At 47.3% G+C, this 18,301-nt stretch overlaps 1 long non-coding RNA gene across 12 annotated transcripts; it reads left to right on the top strand.

Moving 5' to 3' along the window:
* The first annotated feature begins 476 nt into the window (after positions 1 to 476).
* LOC102951100 lies at positions 477 to 8,882 on the top strand. Of its 12 annotated transcripts, none has more exons than XR_006211416.1 (8): positions 477 to 675; positions 1,060 to 1,278; positions 3,463 to 3,707; positions 3,850 to 3,990; positions 4,385 to 4,540; positions 5,130 to 5,225; positions 5,915 to 6,357; positions 8,395 to 8,882. It is a non-coding gene; the product is annotated as an uncharacterized LOC102951100 (long non-coding RNA). The 12 variants fall into 12 exon arrangements; XR_006211415.1 differs by lacking the exon at positions 8,395 to 8,882 and adding an exon at positions 8,090 to 8,320; XR_006211414.1 differs by lacking the exon at positions 8,395 to 8,882 and adding an exon at positions 6,690 to 7,110.
* Positions 8,883 to 18,301: the final 9,419 nt, after the last annotated feature.

Raw genomic sequence — 18,301 nt, forward strand, 5'->3', positions numbered from 1 at the left:
TCTGCCCCCTTCCCACTTACACATGCATGCGCCCTCTCTCTCTCTCTCTTTCTCAACATAAATAAATAAACATTAAAACAAAGTCAAAAAAAAGAATCAGCTTTCTGCACCTCTGGAGGGGTTGTTGTAAGAATGAAAGGTGATAATGGATGTAAATGGGCTTTGAAAAGACAAGTATCAAAGTAAAACTACCATGCACAGGCAAAGTTTTTAGGCTGTGGTTCTGTTTGGGCAGGAGATTCCCACAGTTGTGGGAATGAGGCTGGGAGTGCTGGCTAGGAACCTACATTCTCTCAACAAAAGTGAGAGCAGAAGGCAAAGCCGGAAACCATTCTTTCAGCCATGATCCTCCCAGGAGTCTGATCAGCCTATCTGCCTATTTTGCCTTGGAGCAGAAAAACTGAATCTTTTATTTTTTATTCTTTTTTTTTTTTTTTAAGTAAGCTTCATGCCCAGCATGGAGCCCAATGCAGGGCTCAAACTCACAATCGTGAGATCAAGACCTGACTCCAGATCAAGAATCAGAGGCTCAACCTACTGAACCACCCAGACACGCCCCGAAAAGCTGAATCTTGAACAGAGCCTTGAAGAAAGTGTACCCAGCAGCTATCCTCAAGGCCTTGCAGAAAGCACAGTCCCACTTTAGGGCCCCCTCACTGCTTCTGACACATTCAGGTGAGCATGAGCACACACAAACACCCATATGTGCACACACACACAAATACACACCCTTTGTAGATGATACACACACTCCAGGTCCTCTGCCCAGTGCCTTGAACCTCAGAGCTTCCTGTTACTCCTTCTCAACTTGGAAGGACTCCCAGTGGATTGACCCTGCCCTTAACCCAGCTAGAGACCATGAGCTGCTCCATGCGGAGTCCCTGATCCCCCAAAGAGGCCAGCCAGCACAGAAAGGGTTGCTGGAGACCCCTCTGAGCTAATGAAGTGGGTCTTGAAGGTGGGGTGCATGCTGGAGGCCCTTGCTCTATGGGCAGACCCTATACTTGACAAAGCGATCACTCACAAGTTTTATCAGCCTCTTCTCTCTTTTCCTTTCAGAGCTGTGTGAGATCACACAAAGCCATCAAGAATACCTGCAGTTCCCAACCTGGAGAACTGAAAACATTCCCCAGCATGCTGCCAGCGTGAAGAAGCTCTGTAATTACAGACATGCAGGGGTTTGTGTTCCTGACCTCACTCATCAATGAAACACTTCCATCCCCTTCACTTCCCACGGTGTCTTTATCAAGGAAGCGGGAAGCTGGGCCCATCAGAAAAGTGAGTTCTGACTCCCTGCTCCACCATGGGCAAACACTAGACCTCACTACGATTCAAATCCATTCAATCGTGTATTCATTCCCTCATCCAACACACATTTAATGGCCCCCTGCCATGTGCTAGCACAGGGCCTGGTGCTGGGGACACACCAAATGTGACCCAATCCCTACTGTTGAGGAGATCATAGTCTAGTAAGGAAGGTAAGGTATATGATATAAATAGTTACAATAAAAAAATCAAAAAGTGATGTGTGATAAGGAAAGCACAGGTAAGGGGGCTCCTGGGTGGCTCAGTCGGTTAAGCATCCAACTTCCACTCAGGTCATGGTCTCATGGTTGGTGAGTTCAAGCCCTGTGTAGGGGGTCTCCACTGACAGTGCAGAGCCTGCTGCTTCATATCCTCTGACTCTCTCTTTCTGCTCCTCTCCAGCTTGCACTCTCTCTCTCTCAAAAATAAATAAACAGGGGCGCCTGGGTGCGCAGTCGGTTAAGCGTCCGACTTCAGCCAGGTCACGATCTCGCGGTCCGTGAGTTCGAGCCCTGCGTCAGGCTCTGGGCTGATGGCTCTGAGCCTGGAGCCTGTTTCCGATTCTGTGTCTCCCTCTCTCTCTGCCCCTCCCCCATTCATGCTCTGTCTCTCTCTGTCCCAAAAATAAATTAAAAAAATGTTGGGAAAAAATAAATAAATAAATAAATAAATAAATAAACATGGGGCGGGGGGAGGAAAGTGCAGGTAAAATCCTAGATGAGAGAAAGATAATTTTGGGAAGGGTGGCTGTTTCTTGATGGTCAATATAGTGCAATGGCTGAGAGTACAGACTCTGGAACAACAGACCTGGTTCAAATCCTTACTTTCTCACCTACTAACTATGTAACCCCATGGAAAAATGAGAATTTTCAGGGGTCCACCCGCTATGGATGTCAGCTGGAAAGTGGCATAGAATATGGTTTTTCTGCATGTGTAGAGCAGGAGGGAAAGGCAGTCTAGAATGATAGGGGCACAGGGAGAGAGTGTGGTGCTTGGAAGGATTTCCTTTTTGCTACAGCATAGCCTCTGAAAAGGGAAGAAAAAGAGTTGAAGTCGGTGAATTCAGTTGGGGGTAAACTTTGGAACACAGGATGCCAAAACGCACGTGTGAAGTATAATGACATAGGGCAGAGTGCCCACCTAGCCCCAAGCAATTGTCCTCATCTTTAGAGCCAAGTTCAACTGGGCCAAAGTGGGGAGGGTCCCCAAAGTGGGGAGCCAGCCCTTGGGGCTTGGTGCAGTGTTGGCCTGCGTCCTGGATTCTGCCCACCGAGGGAGGCCTGTTCCTGCCTCTCTGGCAAATTGAGCCCGAGAAACAGGGCTGAGGGAGAGCCCTGGTTTTCTTTCACAAGGACAAGCAGACATGGGTAGCTGTGCCAATCTGAAGGCCAGTGATGGAGCACAGAGGCTGGGAGAGGCCTCTGGAAAGGTGGCTGATGGGGAGGGAGGGAGGACTGGAGGGTGGATTCAGCCGGAAGAGGCTGAGCTGGTTCATTATCATTGTCACTGGCTTCCGTCTTCCTCTGGGGTTATACACAAACCCTTCGATCCCAGGTCGGAGTGGGGGAGACTGAGAGCGAGATTTCACCGAGCTCAAAACAAACTAAGGAGCGGCTGCAAAAGGGGCCACCTTCCCAGAGAGGGATTCCTAGCTCAGTGCCATCCCCAACCCGGGGTTGAGGGGCCAGATTGGGAGGCCACGTGGTAAGGCGCTAAGTGTCCTCACCTGGGGGGTATCAGGAGGCCTCCATTCTTGTCCACCTTGTGCGTCTCTCTTTGTGAGACTTTGGGGAAATCACTTCCCCTTGGCCTCTGTTCCTTCTCAGTAAAACAAAAGGGTTTTGCTGGAAGGATCTCAGAGGTCTTTCACAGCTCAGAAATCGAACGCCTGTACCTGAGTTAAGCAACTCCCTGCTGTTAAGATTTGGGGTGTGTATCCTAAATATTGGAAGAAACCCAGAACATTCAGATATGAGAAAAGAGGAAACTAGGGAGGCTGTCCGGAGCCCCCAACCCTCAGTGTGCTCAGGTGTGAGGGCCGCAGAAGGGGTGGGAAAAGGAGGAAGAACAAGGAGAGGGAGGAGCAGCCTATCTGAGCACCTGACATCTCAGGGCAAAGGAAGCTAAATGATAAGAGGATTCTTCCCCCAACTCCAGCCCAGGATCCTGTGGAAAAGCTGCATTATAATCGATAGCCTCGTAAATAAATAAATAGTCAACGCATCCTGTCTCCAGCTCAGAGCTTCTTCAGGAAAATCGAACCTCGACCCACTTCTGCTCGCTCATTCTGGATTTCTACGGAGGCCTCCAGAGGGAAGGAACACTTACAGGTCATCTTGGGCATCCCCCTGCCTCTGGGCCGGCCTGCCATCAGTCATGACCTGAAGGAAATGATTAGGAGGGTAAATCTGTAGCTAAGATACCCACAATGTTCCCCCCTCCCTGCGCCCCGCCGCCCCACATAACATAACAGTGTTGTTTTCAGATTATCTACACTGCAGTTCCTTTCCCCGAGCACTGATAATTGGGGTTTCATTGTCTCAGGGAGGAATTCAGGCCTCAGAAGCAGTCGGTAATCCAGACTCCTGGCTCTGATGTGGCTATCTCACACAGCTGACAGAGGTAGCTCTGGCTGCCCGGAACGTGGCAAAGGACTCATTCCCTGGTACCTTCTAAGAGGCAAAGGTAGCCAGTAGCACAGCGTAATGGGCTCGTAGAGCTGGTTACTAATTTGTAAGGCTGCATGAATGAACTGCCCCAAAATACGAGGAACACATTTATGCAATGGACTTCCTACACTAGGGAAGAGACTATGAATGCAGTACACCAGCCTTCAGTCAGTTTGTAGAGCCAAGAGGGTCTTCAAGAAATTATTTGGCCCGGCCCTCTCCCCATGAGCAGCCCCCAAGGTCCAGCCCTGAAGTGACAGGCCCAGGGTCTAATGTAGGGCACCCAGGTCTGGCCCTAGGCTTCCCGTTCTCCCCATAGCATGGGTTGGGGCTGGTGCTGAGCAAATGGGTTGTGGCTGTCACCAGAGAGGAACTGGCAGCCGACACAGCAGACTCTGTTTTCTTCGCAGGCTGAGGGTAACTAGAGGAAGCTGAGAATTCCTCTGCTCTGCTCTGCTCTGCTCTGCTCTGCCTCGGCAGGAAGAGGGGACAGGAGGAGGGGAAATGGGAAGGCCAGTGGCTCTCATTCCAAAGGAGGAAATGTTCCAGCTCCTCAAATAAGCCAGGTAGTGTGGGCCAAAGATGGCAGGGAAGACAACAGTAGGGCCCCATGGCGTCCCTGGTGGGGGGGGGGGGGAACGTCAGGAGCCTGGGTCCCCTGTTTGGGGCTGCTCTGGGCTAATGGTGAGATCTAACATTTATTAAATGCTTGCTGTATGCCAGGCACTGTACTAAGAACTCTATTGTACTATGAAGGCAGTTTGTATAAGGGCTGAGAACACGGCCTAAGTGACTCATGACTGGGTTCAATCCACCTTGGCTACTCACTAGTTCTGTGACCTTGAGTAAGTCACTTAACCTCTCTGTGCCTCAGTTACTTCATTAATAAAACGGGACTAACAGTACCTACCTGATAAAGTCACTTGAAGATTAAGTGCATTCACTCACAACTCTTAGGACAGTGTTTGCCATGTAGTGAGCTAAGTTTTGCTATTACTACCTTGTTGAACTCTCACCTAGAGTAGCTATTAATCTCGGAAGCTCAAAGAAGTCGAATGCTTGCCAAAGGTCCCAGGTCTGTTTGACAGACAGCATGGGTGCCCTCCTAAGATCCTCTCTCTCTCTCTCTCTCTCTCTCTCTGTCTCGGGAAGCAGCTCCAGAACTCGCCAGCTCCCACCCAGGTCCACTCCAGTTTGGAAACTCCATGGCTGCTTCCACAGCAGGAACAAAGATGGACCTCTATCCTGCCGGTGAGGCCTGCCTCCTGGGGCAGAAGGTATCTACTGTTGCCTCTGGCAGAACCCAGACCCAGGAGCCTCCCAGAGGCCTCCCTCTGCACCACTGCCCCGGGCGGGCCTCGCTTAGAGCCTCCCACCTTCCCGCACAGTCTCCCCTCCTCATGCAAGATGCCGGCTGCTGAGACGGGAGGGATAAACAAACTGTGGCTCTGGCCCAGCCCTCTGCCGGCTGGCTGCTCCCCGCCCCCCTCAATCCGCAGTGCACAGTCGCTCTGTTCTCCTGCCAACTTGGCAGCTCGTCTCTGCTGTTACTATCAACACCTCCCAGGGAAGAGGGAGAGGAGTGAGTTCTGATCGCCTGGCACACCGAGCAGCAAATTCGTGTCAGAGCCAGCCCCAGAATGTCTCCCAAGCTCCCAAGGCTCCTGGTGGGGAAGGAAAGGTGGGCCTGAGCAGAGAGGCCCCCACTGCAAGCCAGGCTCCAGCAGAGTGCCTGGGCCTGGCCAAAGCTACAGCCCCCAGGAGGAGGCAGCTCTGAGAGAAGGGACCGCCAGGCCGGGCAGGTGCACAGGAAGGGGTTCTGTCTCACCCCGGCACTTGCCACAGTCCAGGGTGGGTTGGTAGCTTGATTCCTGACATGGTTGGTCAGGGGTGGGGCAGCCTATGGCCAAGATAGAAGAAACAGGTCTTTCTCTCTGCAGGCCATGAAGCCCTGGAGTGCGTGGACTGTACCTCCTTTCTTCCATCTTTCTTGGACTCATGCAGAGCTCTTGCCCTCCTTGTCAGATTGGATTGGGAGGCCCAAAGGGGCCACCTTTTACCCCCAAATGGAAACTTCTCGCAGACAGAAACCATATTTCCTTTTCCCAACCCTCTTCCCCAGGCTCTTACACCCTGCCTAGTTGTCTCCATAAAGCAGCCGATGCCCTTCTCAGCTCCTGCTGGACTCCTGGGACCCAGTTAGGAAGAAGAAAGAACCCATATTTCCAGGGGCCCAGTGCTCCACCTCAAGCAAGGTCCGCTCACAGTACAGGACCGGGGGTGGTCGCCGTGTGGCCTCTCCCAGGAGGCATGGCCTTCTTAGCTTTGTCACTGCTCGTGAAGGGAAGACCTTTGTGCCCTGCTTTTGGCATCAACAAAAGTGGTAGGTTCAGGGGAAACTTCCTAACGCTCACACCACCCAGTCAACTAGTCTACCCAAGGATGAGTTGTATGCTCCCAATCTTTATGTGCTACCAGCCTGTCTCCTCCTCTGTAATACAGCAATAACCTTTCATAACTCACTGGGTTCTAGCTGGTGGTGATAAAGACACGAGGACAATGCTTATACTTCTAGGGGTGCACCTGGCACTTGGAATCAGTATGTTTTCCTTCCTTCTTTCCTATCTTTCTACCTTCCTTCCTTTCTCCCTTCCTCCCTCCCCCATTCCTTCCTTCCTTCCTTCCTTCCCTCATTTCTTTCTCTGCTCCTTCCAGGACCCCATCTCCCAAATGTGAAGCCAATCCTAAGACCATCTCTACTCCCTGCTCCAAAAAAAGTCTAGAAACTACCACCAGGAGAGATATAGCCATTTCCTGGTAGGAACTCCCTAGGTCCCAGAGGGCCAGCTGGCTTTCCATGGCCAGGAAACAGGAAAAGAGAATTCATTCAGTGGGCTGGGATGTAAATAAGCCATAAAAGCCTGCACCATTCTAGGCTGCACCTGTGAGCATCCCTCAGCTGAAGCTCTGTCAGCGTTTCCATGACAAACTCGTATTTCTGGATGCCTCTCTTCCAGCTTCAAGAGCATGCCTTGTGCTGAGACTTGACACTGAAAATGCTTTCATGTTTTTTTCCCCTTAAAAAAGATTGCACACTCTAAAAATCCACCTGCTCATTATATGTGTTTGCTTTTCATTCTGAGAGTTTTGTGGGTATTATATTTGTATGGTAGGCACACAAGCATATGATAATACATGTGGGGGTTCTGTGGTGGAAAGCTGCCTTGGCAAATACACAACCACCACACAGCACGGTAAGATGCCTCCCTCCCTAAGACATCTCTCACACCCATTTGCCTGTTCCAAAGCCTGAAATTCTATCATTAGAGATTTACTACTTTTGAACTTGGGTGATTATCCATCCCTAAGAGTCTACTATGACAATGCACCAACCCCTAAAAGGACTAAGCTGCCATCTGATGAGGGGTTAGCAAAAGAACCATGAGGCATCAGGAAAAATGGCTAAAGGATAGAAGAGCCCTAAAAAAGTGGATGAGAGGCATCCAAGAAATGTTACCTATTTTACAGTTTGTTAGGCCTGCCTATTGGATACACCGTGTGCATATATAGAAGCGCGCGTGCGCGCGCACACACACACACACACACACACACAGTGCTCTTTATATACAGCAGTTGTTCCCAAAACCTAAGTGATGTTCGTATTCACCTGGGAATACTTCCAAAAATGCAGGTGCCCAGGCCTTGCCCTGGACATACTGAATCGGCATTTCTAGGGCTGGAGCAGAGCCCAAGTTTCCGCGTTGATCAGTCAGGTTTAGAAACCACTGACAGAAAGCGTAGAGCACCAGAAGAGAAAACAGAACACCTGAATTTGAGTAACAGCATCGCCGTTTATTGAGGGACCCTGGGCCCTGCACTCTCTGAACCTGGGGGAAACACCCAGTTCCCATGGCCCATATGAGGCAGTGTTACAGAAATGCCCATTGAAAACCAGTTGACATTGCAAAATTAGTTGTTTTCCCATACACACATGGCACATGGCATGCACTGATACACATTCATGGGTATCCATGTCCCCGGATGCCCTACAGAGAAGGCAGGTCTGGTGTTCATCACTGTCCTTCACCTTAGCTTATGTCTGCCTTCACTTCCAGATGGACTTTCTCACTCCAGGACTTGTGGTCTGCTCACCTCTCCTAATAGCTTGGCACAGTCCTTGATCACTGAAACATGATTTTTCCATCTAATGGGTTTATCTACCATCTATAATCTCTCCGATGTTCATCAGTTCTGGGGAGAAAGAAGGAAGAGGAGTCACTCCTCTGCTTTATGACAAGGGGAAACCCAAACAAGGGGGTTTATAAAGAGGGCTTTGTACTACTTAAACATAGAGCAGTGATTATTTCCTTTTGAAAACCTGGTGAAAATGTGCTCACAAAAATTCCCCCTACGGTTTCAGGGTTTCATGGACTTCCTGATGTCTTTCCATGGACCCTCTAGGAGTCCAAGGAATCCCTCGTAAACAACCCCTGCCCCACGTGGCTCTGGCAGCCCAAGACCTCTGAGCTTCTAGAGGGTCACATTCAAGCACATGAGGCATCCTTTCAGCTGGGCCTTGGCTGACTGTCTGACTTCTCGCCCCTCACCACAAGCCGTGAGATGAACTTGAGTGACCTCCCCTCCCTCCCCACGAAAGAGTTAAAACCCAGTGACACAGTGACACATCACCTGCATTGAACAGAATCTTCTCAGACCCAGACAATGCCTCCTTGTTCCTGATCCTGCAGCACAGGGTCTAAGCTGCCATAAGGTATCAGGAGGATGGATGGTCTTTACTACGATGACAGAAAACACAGCTCAGACTGGCGTAACCAATAAAGGGAATCTATTGGTCCATGACAATAAAAAATTTCAAGGTGGCTGGACTTTTTGCCCATCCAGGTGAGATCCATCTGCTCTGAGCTGTTTTTGTTCATTTGCTTGCTTGCTTTTGGTCTCTCCATCCTCCTCCGTGGCATCAACCTCATCCAAAAACTTCCAGCCTTCAAGGTTGCAATGTGGTCTTGCCAGCAGCAACCAAAACTGTACGCACCCTCATTCCTACTTGGGAGAGAGAGCAAGCTGCTTTTTTGACAGTACCCATGAAAGAAAATGGAAGCTTCTTTCCAGAACCCCTCAGTCAGTGTCTCCCACATCCTATTAGCCTACATTGGGAAACATCCCATCCTGATTAGAGCCTCTGATGATGCAGGACTGCATGGCTGGGAAATTCAGAACATAGTATAAACGGCATGCCTCATTGCTCAGACCTCAGGTCCTTGGGCTTGGCCTCCCACCCTTACACAATTCAAACTGCTTTCCAGAGAGAGATTAATAACTCAAAAGAAATGATTTTATAAATGCTAAGGCTCCAGTCTTGTCCCACACTTGGCCCCTTGACAAGAGCATGGACCTTCTCAAGGAGGTAAGGGGGAATGGATTTTCATTTTCTAGAGAAAGGGAAGGAAACACAATCTACAGCCAGTCAGCTGAGCAGAATGCAGGCCACACAGGGGTTCAGAGGCCTGGGATGGGCCTCCTTTCTCCTTTAAGCTTTTGGGTGATCATGAACAACCTGTTTACCCTCTTTGGCCCCAGAAAGAGTCAAACTGTCATCCCTTCCATATGTAAGGAGCAACAGTTTGGAGGAAGCTGGGTCCTCAGAAGATTCCAGGCTTGTGTGCAACTGCTCAGAGCATAGAGATCATGGTGTGTGGAGTGGTTTCTGACCAGTCCTCACTTGCCAATACCATCCAGAAGGTATTTTAGTATAACTCCAATAAAATTACGGGCTCTGTGTGGGCCCTGGCTCTGCTCAGACACTCATATAAAGAAATATGGTTCAGCAACTGAAAGTCATTTCAAAAGGAATTCCAATTATTTATTAATGTCTTTTGAAAAGATATAAACACTTTGCAAAGTTGGTCTGAAGCCCCCTTTTGTCCTCCTTAATTCTGTCACATAGATAGCTACTCAAGGGCCTTTTACACGTCAAAATCTCCCATAGTCTCTTCAGCACCCAAATGTCTCCCTTCTTTCCGAGCTCTTTATTATGGAGGTCAGTCAAGTTAGCCTCTTGTGTCAGTTCCTTCCTCTTTTCCTCCAGTCTCTCTTCACACCCATTACCCCAATTCTACATCTGAGAAGATCTGGACATCAAAGTTATTAACACAGAACTCTCTGTAGAATACTCACACTTTAATAAATCTTGTCCTGTCACATAAGCATTACTGGGGAACAGACTTCCAGTCTCATATATGCATAGATTATTCTCATAGTGTGTATTAAGGTTCTCCAGAGAAACAGAATCAATAGGATATAGACAGATACATATAAGATTTTTATTAAAGGAATTGCTCACATGGTTATAAAGGACAAGAAATCCATGATCTGCCATCTACAAGCTGGAGAAGCAGGAAAGCTGGTGGTATAATTCAGGTCAAGCCTGAAGGCCTGAGAACCAAGAACTCCTGTGTCCAAGGGCAGGAAAATATAGATAAAATCTAGCTCAAAAAGAGAGAGGGAGAGGTGCCTGGTTGGCTCAGTTGGTAGAACATGTGACTCTTGATCTAAGGGTTGTGAGTTTGAGCTCCATGTTGGGTATAGAGATTACTAAGTAAAAAGAGAGAGAGAGAGAGAGAGAGAGAATCCACCCGTCCTCCATCATTTTGTTCTATCTGGGCCCTCAAAGAATTTGATGATGAAAGCCCACATTAGTGAAGGTGGATCTTCTTTACTCAGTCTACTGATACTCTTCCAGAAACATCCTCACAGACACTCCCAGAAATGTTTTACCAGCTATCTTGTCATCCCTCAGCCTAATCAAGTTGACACATAAAATTAACAATCACATACCCCATCCTGAAGTAGAACATCAGCTTTAGTTGTTTTTGTTAGTGGGGACAGGGGTCATAAACCATCCATCTTGAGAATATTACCTTATAATAGCTTCGACACCAGGAGTTATTTTTCAGAAAAAGTCTGCAGAATAATCTCCACTGGCCTCTCCTTCTCCACTCTCCAGCTGTGTCCACCCTGCTCTGAGATCCAGGAGGCTGAGCTGGTGATCCATACCAAGAGGCTTTCTCGTCCTCTGGTTTCTGGTTGTCTTTGACCACTGAGAGGCATTGACAAGAGATGGGAAGGAGAAGGAGGTCAGGGTATTTATTCTGCCAGATCCTACCCTGGTGAGCTGATGGTTGGCCAAGGCTCCCGTCCCAGGCCCTCTCCCAGCTGCAGCTACCCCTGAGGTCTTGTCACTACTCCCCATCTGCCCCTCAGCCTAGAGGTGGCAATGGTTCCCTATTGTTTCTGGTTCCTGGAACTCATTACCACCTTCCCTTGCTTTCTCCCCATTGCTGCTTCCCTGAGCCCTATGAACAGCTCTTTCATCCAAGCCTGCTCACTACCTAAGTGTGCCCCTGACCTCCACGGCATTGTCACCTCACTGAGTCTCATCTTATCAATGTAAAGTAGAGAGGGAAGGGAGAGAGGATTATACTTTTTTTTTTTTCATGGAGGATCTAACATGTGAAACTTACAAAAATGATTCAGTCAAGTGTCAAGGTCTAACTTGCATCTTTGGACTGGATTATCCACCATTTTGGGCCAGGTTAAGGGCTTAGTCTGTGGTTGAAGAACAATGTCTCTCTGAAAAGCTAAGTGGAAAAAGAATCCAAAGCTTGTCACTAGTGCGATCTAATGATGGACTGCCACAACCAGGCAGCAACCACTAAAATTCAGTGTGTGGCTTTGCTGCTCTCAACCTTCTCCTGATCACAGCAAGACCATAAAAGAGAGAGAAACATCGAGTACCTCCTACAGAAAGACTGAGTCAGCGATCGACAAAAATCCACACACATCCTCCTTGTCCATCCCAGGCCTGATTAGGAAGAAACCATACCCACCCATATCTGAAATTTCATCAGTAGAGAGGCGTAACTTTGCCTTTAGGCCGGATGTAAATATTGTTTCCTGAAAGGAGCAATTGAGTTACATTTGATTAATATTTCCATTATGTGCAAGGCACTGTGCTGAGCGCTAGTTAGCATTGTAATCCTATCAGTTACACTTGAGTATGAATAAACTGGATATCAGAAGAAAGAGGAAGTGCAGAGAGGTGGGGAGAAATGTGCTCTAAAGGGAGGAAGCTGAAGACACGCTTTGCCTTTTAATCATCCTGGCTCAGGAGAGAGGCTCTGGGTGAGAGATATAACGAGGGGATCTTACTGTGTGTAGATGGTGCTTAAAGCCGTGGGACTAGATCAGGCCATCCCAAAGGAAGGAAGGAAGGAGAGGAGAGGGGAAGGGCAGGGAAGAGAAGAGAGAAGAGGACATCTAAGAGCTAAGCCCCAGGGTATTCCAATCTTAGGGCTAGTGAAAGGGGACAAGGGAACCAAGAAAAGAAAATTGACAAGAAACAGCTGGTAAAGTAGGAGGAAAATTGGTAGACTAGGGTGTCTGAAAGCACCTAAAGAAAGTATTTCTAGGAGGGCAGTGATCAAATGACAGAAATTGCTGCTGATGGGTCAAATAAGAACACAGTACCAACTGTTGAATTTGTCAGCACATTGGGAACCTTGATAAATGTGGTTTCACTGTCATGGTAAGGGGAACAAGCCTGATTGGATGATGTGTGATGGAGAATAGGAGGGGAGGAGATAAAAACAGCACAAGTGTTTTTGGTTTTGTTTTCATTTTTTATTTAACTAATCTCAACACCCAATGTGGGGCTTGAACTCAGGACCCTGAGATCAAGAGTTGCATGTTCCTCCAACTAAGCCAGCTAGGTGCCCCAACACAGTACAAGCCTTAAAAACTTTTTTTTTAAGTTTCGCTATGAATGGTTAGCAGAAAAATGATGAAGTAACTAAAGGGGGAAGGTAGAGCCAAGGATTTCTTTTTTTAAAGATGAGAATTATGTCCCATTAGTTGCTGATGGGAATGATCCAGTAGAGAGAAAATTTAACAATGCAGATGAGAAAGCAGAGAATTACTGGATTGACACCTTTTAATAAGCAAGAAGGGAAGGGATCTAGTGCACAAGGGAAGGGCCTGGCCTCAGACACATGGATTCTCCATTCATCATAAGAGGAGGGAAGGTAGATTATGAGAGCCTGAATCAGGAAAGTTGGTATTTTGGGTGGTGGGAAGATAATGATTGTCCCCCAACCCCGACCCCAGTTTCTGTTTTCTCAGTGAGGAAAAGATAATATCAAGGGCTGAAAATGAGAAGCAGGGGGAGTTGTGTGAGGGCCTGAGAAGGGAGGAGTAAGACTCAGTTATCCCAAGGACAATGACTTCCTCAGGGACAGATTATAGGATTGCTGGGCAGCATGTGGTCCTCCTGAGGTTAAAGTTCATGAGTTTAAAGGGATACCTTTCACCACATTCAGCAGCTGGGGTGCAGGTGTGGAAGAGGTAAAAGATTTGACCCATGTCGGGGTTTTGCTACTTCTAGGTTGGGAGGGAAAAAGGTCAAGATGGTTGCAGTTATCAATTGCTGTTAAACAAATTATCCCAACACTTAGTAGCTTAAAACAATAGACATTTACTATCTCATAGTTTCTTTGAGACACAACTTGGAATCTGGAAGCAGCTTGGCTGAGCAGTTCTGGCTTGGCATCTGTAATAAGGCTGCAGCCAAGATGTTAACTGGGCTGCAGTCATCTGAAAGCTTGACTGGGTTGGAGAATCTGCTACCAAGATAGTACACTCATGACTAGCAGAGTCATGGGGTGGTTGTTGGCAATCAGACTCAGTTCCTCTCCAAAGGCTGCTTGAGTGTCCTCACAACCTGACATATGGCTTCCTGCAGAACGAGCAATCCAAAGAAGGACTAAGCAGAAGCTGTCCTTTTATGACCTTGACTTGGGTCACTTTGCATTACTTTTGCCACATTCCATTCCTTAGAAGCAAGTCACCAAGACCAATCCATGTTCAAGGGGAGGAGAATTTGACTCCACCTTTTGAATAGAGGAGTATTGTTATGGACTGAATGTTTGTGTCTCCCCAAAATTCATACATAGACTCTCTAACCCCCAGTGTGGCTGTATTTGGAGATGAAGTCTCTAAGGAAGTTATTAAGGTTATATGGGGTCATGAAAGTGGGGCCCTGATCTGATAGGATTAGTGTCCGTATAAGAAGAGACACAGAGGGGCGCCTGGGTGGCGCAGTCGGTTAAGTGTCCGACTTCAGCCAGGTCATGATCTCGCGGTCCGTGAGTTCGAGCCCCGCGTCAGGCTCTGGGCTGATGGCTCGGAGCCTGGAGCCTGTTTCCGATTCTGTGTCTCCCTCTCTCTCTGCCCCTCCCCCGTTCATGCTCTGTCTCTCTCTGTCCCAAAAATAAATAAAAAACGTTGAAAAAAAATTAAAAAAAAAAAAAAAAGAAGAGACACAGAGAGCTTGCTTGCTTGCTTCCTCCATGTGCACACAAGAAGGAAAAGCTATGTGAGGACATAGCAAGAAGGTGACCATCTGCAAGTCAAGAAGAGAGCCTTTACCAGAAACTGAACTGGCTAGAACTTTGACCTTAGACTTCTAGCCTCCAGAATGGCAAGAAAATACATTTCTGTTGTAGAAGCCATCCAGACTATGATATTTCATTATGGCAGCACGAGGAAGTCTAAACAATTGTCAAAGAACTTGAAGACATATCTTAATATTACAAAGGACAAGGGTATGTGCAAATGTCTTTATTGTGAATCACTGATTGGAAGAAGTCCCTGAGTGGGTAGGGAAATGTAGGAATGGGAAGCAACTGAACAGATATGAGGTAGTGGCCAGAAAATAGTGACTCGAAATGGAGATTTTGGACATGGCACAGCGGATGCTGGTGACAAGATCTAGGATGAGATGATGGAAGGAGGTGACTCAGGTGAGAGGGAAAAGAAAGATCTTTGGTGGCAAGAAGATTAATTAGCAGAGAGGCAAAATGTTGGAAAGATCATTCAAGAGATGCTGAAGGGACCAGGATGATACCGAGTAGAGGCATGGAGAGAAACACAGTGAACCAGGCGTAAGGTCTTCAATGAATGGGGAGTAATGAGGAAGAGGGTAGTAGCAGGGGGCAGAACTTGACAGCAGGTGGGACTCAAAGGGACATTTCAGGCTGTAGTCTGAGAGTCTGGGGGAAGGGTTGTGGTGTTAGTACTGAAGTGGCTACTAAGGAGCCAAGTGCACAGCCAAGGTTGCGAAAAAGCTTGATAGAAGAGGAGGAGAAACAGAGGATTTGAGCACAGACACACACACTCACAAACAACCAGATAATAGTACATATCTCAGAGGGTTGTTAAAAGGACTGAGTGGGGTGCCTGGGTGGCTCAGTTGATTAAGCATCCAACTCTTGATTTCGGCTCAGGTCATGATCTCATGGTTCACGGGATTGAGCTCTGTGTCAGGCTCTGCACTGACATTGAGGAGCTTGCTTGGGATTCTCTCTCTCCCTCCTGCTGTCTGCCCCTCCCCAGCTCATGGGCACTCTCTCTCAAAATAAATAAACAAACATTAAAAAAAAAAAAGGACTAACTGAGCTAACACTTCATGTTTAGACAGTGCTTGTGTGGGGTTTTTTTTCTGACACAAACCAATTCTCCAACAGCACCTGGGTGTACAACAATTCAATTCTTACACTATCAACATGCAGTTAACATCAGATCCCACAGGTTAAAGGGCTCAGTCCCACAAGACTGCCCCCACTTCAAATGCCAACGGTGAATGGGGTGCCCAGACTTTCCACAGTTTGTACAGTTTGTAGCCCAGATGACTACAAACTTGGGAGTTCCCACAATGCCCGCTGAAGTTCAGTAATTTCCTAAAATGACTCACAGAACTTAGGAGAATGCTTTGTTGGTTCATTATAAAGAATACAAATGAACGGTCAGATGAAGAGATTCATAGAGTGGATCCAGAAGGATCCCAATGCAAGTGCCTCTGTCCCTGTGGAGTTGGGGTGCACCATGCTTCCCGTACATGGTGCATTCACCAACCAAGAAGTTCTTCAAAGTTTACTGTTCAAGAGTTTTGATCCTGAACAATCTCTAGTCCTCCTCCCTCTCTGAAAATTGGGAGGTGGAGCTGAAAGTTCCTTACTCTAATCATACCTGTTAGTCTTACTGGTGGTGGCCAGCCTCCATCCTGAAGCTATCTAGGGGCCCCACCCTGAGCCATCTCAGCATAAACTCAGAAGTGGTCAGAAAGGGCTCATTAGGAATAACATAACACACTCCTATCACTCGGGAAATTCCATGGTTTTTAGGAGCTCTGTGCCACAACCAGGTACTTATTTATTATACCACAGCCCGCCATGTAGTAAATGCTGTATAAGGTATCAGTAATCCCTTGTTACAGATGAAGCCACTAAGGTACAGAGAGGTTAAGTAACTTTATGGGCAGATAGCCAATAAGGGCCAGAGTTAGGGACTCAAACTCAGAATTATGTTAAATGAGAGAAAGAGACAACCTATTGGAAATGCAGCCTATGCAGAGGATTTTAGGCAAACCCTCCCTGCTACCGTTCTTTCTCCTCCCCCTCCCCTGCCTCTCTCCCCCTTCTCCCCTTCCTCCTCCTTTTTCTTCTTGAGATAGTCTGAGTTTGTTTCTGTTATTTACAACAAAAAATGCTCTGATCAGAGTAACTACACCAAGGGGCAGAAGAGTCTATGTGAGTGGTACAAGCTCTGAGTGGCTAAAAAAAAATATTGTACTGGCCGATGACAAAATTCCTCTTTAAGAAACAATTGTCTGAGTCTAAAATACGGGCTTTTGGACATAAGCTGGAAGTTGAGGGCAAGGCAAAAGGGGAGTTGAATTGCTTTCCTTAAAAATCAAGAGGAATTTTTTTTTAAATAATTTGGTTTCCTACGAGGAAATTTTAGGTTGCCTCCAACTTGACTTTATTATGAAGCCATCATGAATAAATAAGCATCCTCGTACCCAAGACTTTGATTATATCTCTATTTCCTTCAGACCAGATTTTAAGACATAGAATTATGTGGTCAAAGGGCATGGCTATCTTAAAGACATTTTTTTTTTCACCTGGCACCAAATTGCCCTCCAGAAAGATCAAAACAGTTTAGGGGTGCCTGGCTGGCTCAGTCCATGGAACATGTGACTCTTGATCTCAGGGCAGTGAGTTTGAGCCCCACGTTGGGTGTAGAGATTACTTAAAATATTTTTAAAAAATCAAAACAGTTTATATTTCTATCAGCAATGAGTGAGACTTCCAGTTTCCCAAGGTGTTCATATATTTTAAAATCTTTAACACATAGATGAAAATTGCTTTAGTTTGTATTTTGATATTACCAGTAAGACTTTTTTGTGTGTTTATTGGCGGCATCTATTTCTTCTTTTAAGAATTGTCTTCCCAGGGCACCTGAGCAGCTCAAACATTTGACTTTGGCTTAGGTCATGATCTTGTGGTTCATGAGTTCCAGCTTCATGTTGGCTCTGTGTTAACAGCTCAGGAGCCTGCTTCTGTGTCTCCCTCTCTCTCTGCCCCTTCCCTGCTCAAGTTCTGTCTCTCTCTCTCTCTCTCAAAAATAAATAAACATTAAAAAAAAAAAAAAAAGAATTGCCTTCCCACAGGCTTCTCTCTGGTGCTTCCCATCTTTCTAATGAACAAAATCCAGCCAATTCCTGTTGGCTTCCTACTCTGCCCACATTGGTTTACTTATCACCGCTGCTGACAAGGTGACCAACTAGTTTGGTTTTAAAAGTGGAAATCCCATGTCCTGAAATCCCTTCAGTCCCGGGTAAATGGAGACAGCTGGTCGCCCAGCTCTGGGCCTTAGATCTTCACCTGCAAAATGAGGACCAGAGGCCCTCACATGTCCCTCTCAGATGTTCCTTCATTCACCCCGTAAATATGTACCATGCTACACAGCTCTGGGCAGGTGTTCTGCTAGGGAGGCATTACAGATTCCTCGGGGAATGGGACCCGAGTATCCCGAACATCCATGATGGTTCCCCAGAGGGAGAATATCTTGATGAATTTTCAGCTGAGACCTGCGTGATTGGTTGATAGCGGACAAGGAAGCCCTAATATGGAGGCAGGGAGAATGGTCCCCAGTGCACACCTGAGGGAAGTTAGATACCAGGAAAGGTAAGAGGGGGACGAAGGGGCAAAAGATAAACCTGGTCTACTTTGAAGTTTGGCCAAAGATCCACCTGTCCACAATTCAGCCCAGGACCGGATAACAGCGTAAATTTCCCCCCAACCAGAAGCAGATGCTCCACTATCTGGGGCTGTCTGTTCCCTCACACCCTTCCCAAAGTCCTGAGCCCTCAAATTAGGCATCTGAGCAATTCTTCTGGGTTCCAAGGCCTA

Source organism: Panthera tigris, chromosome E1, assembly GCF_018350195.1.
Source record: "Panthera tigris isolate Pti1 chromosome E1, P.tigris_Pti1_mat1.1, whole genome shotgun sequence".
NCBI classification, from domain to species: Eukaryota; Metazoa; Chordata; class Mammalia; order Carnivora; family Felidae; genus Panthera; species Panthera tigris.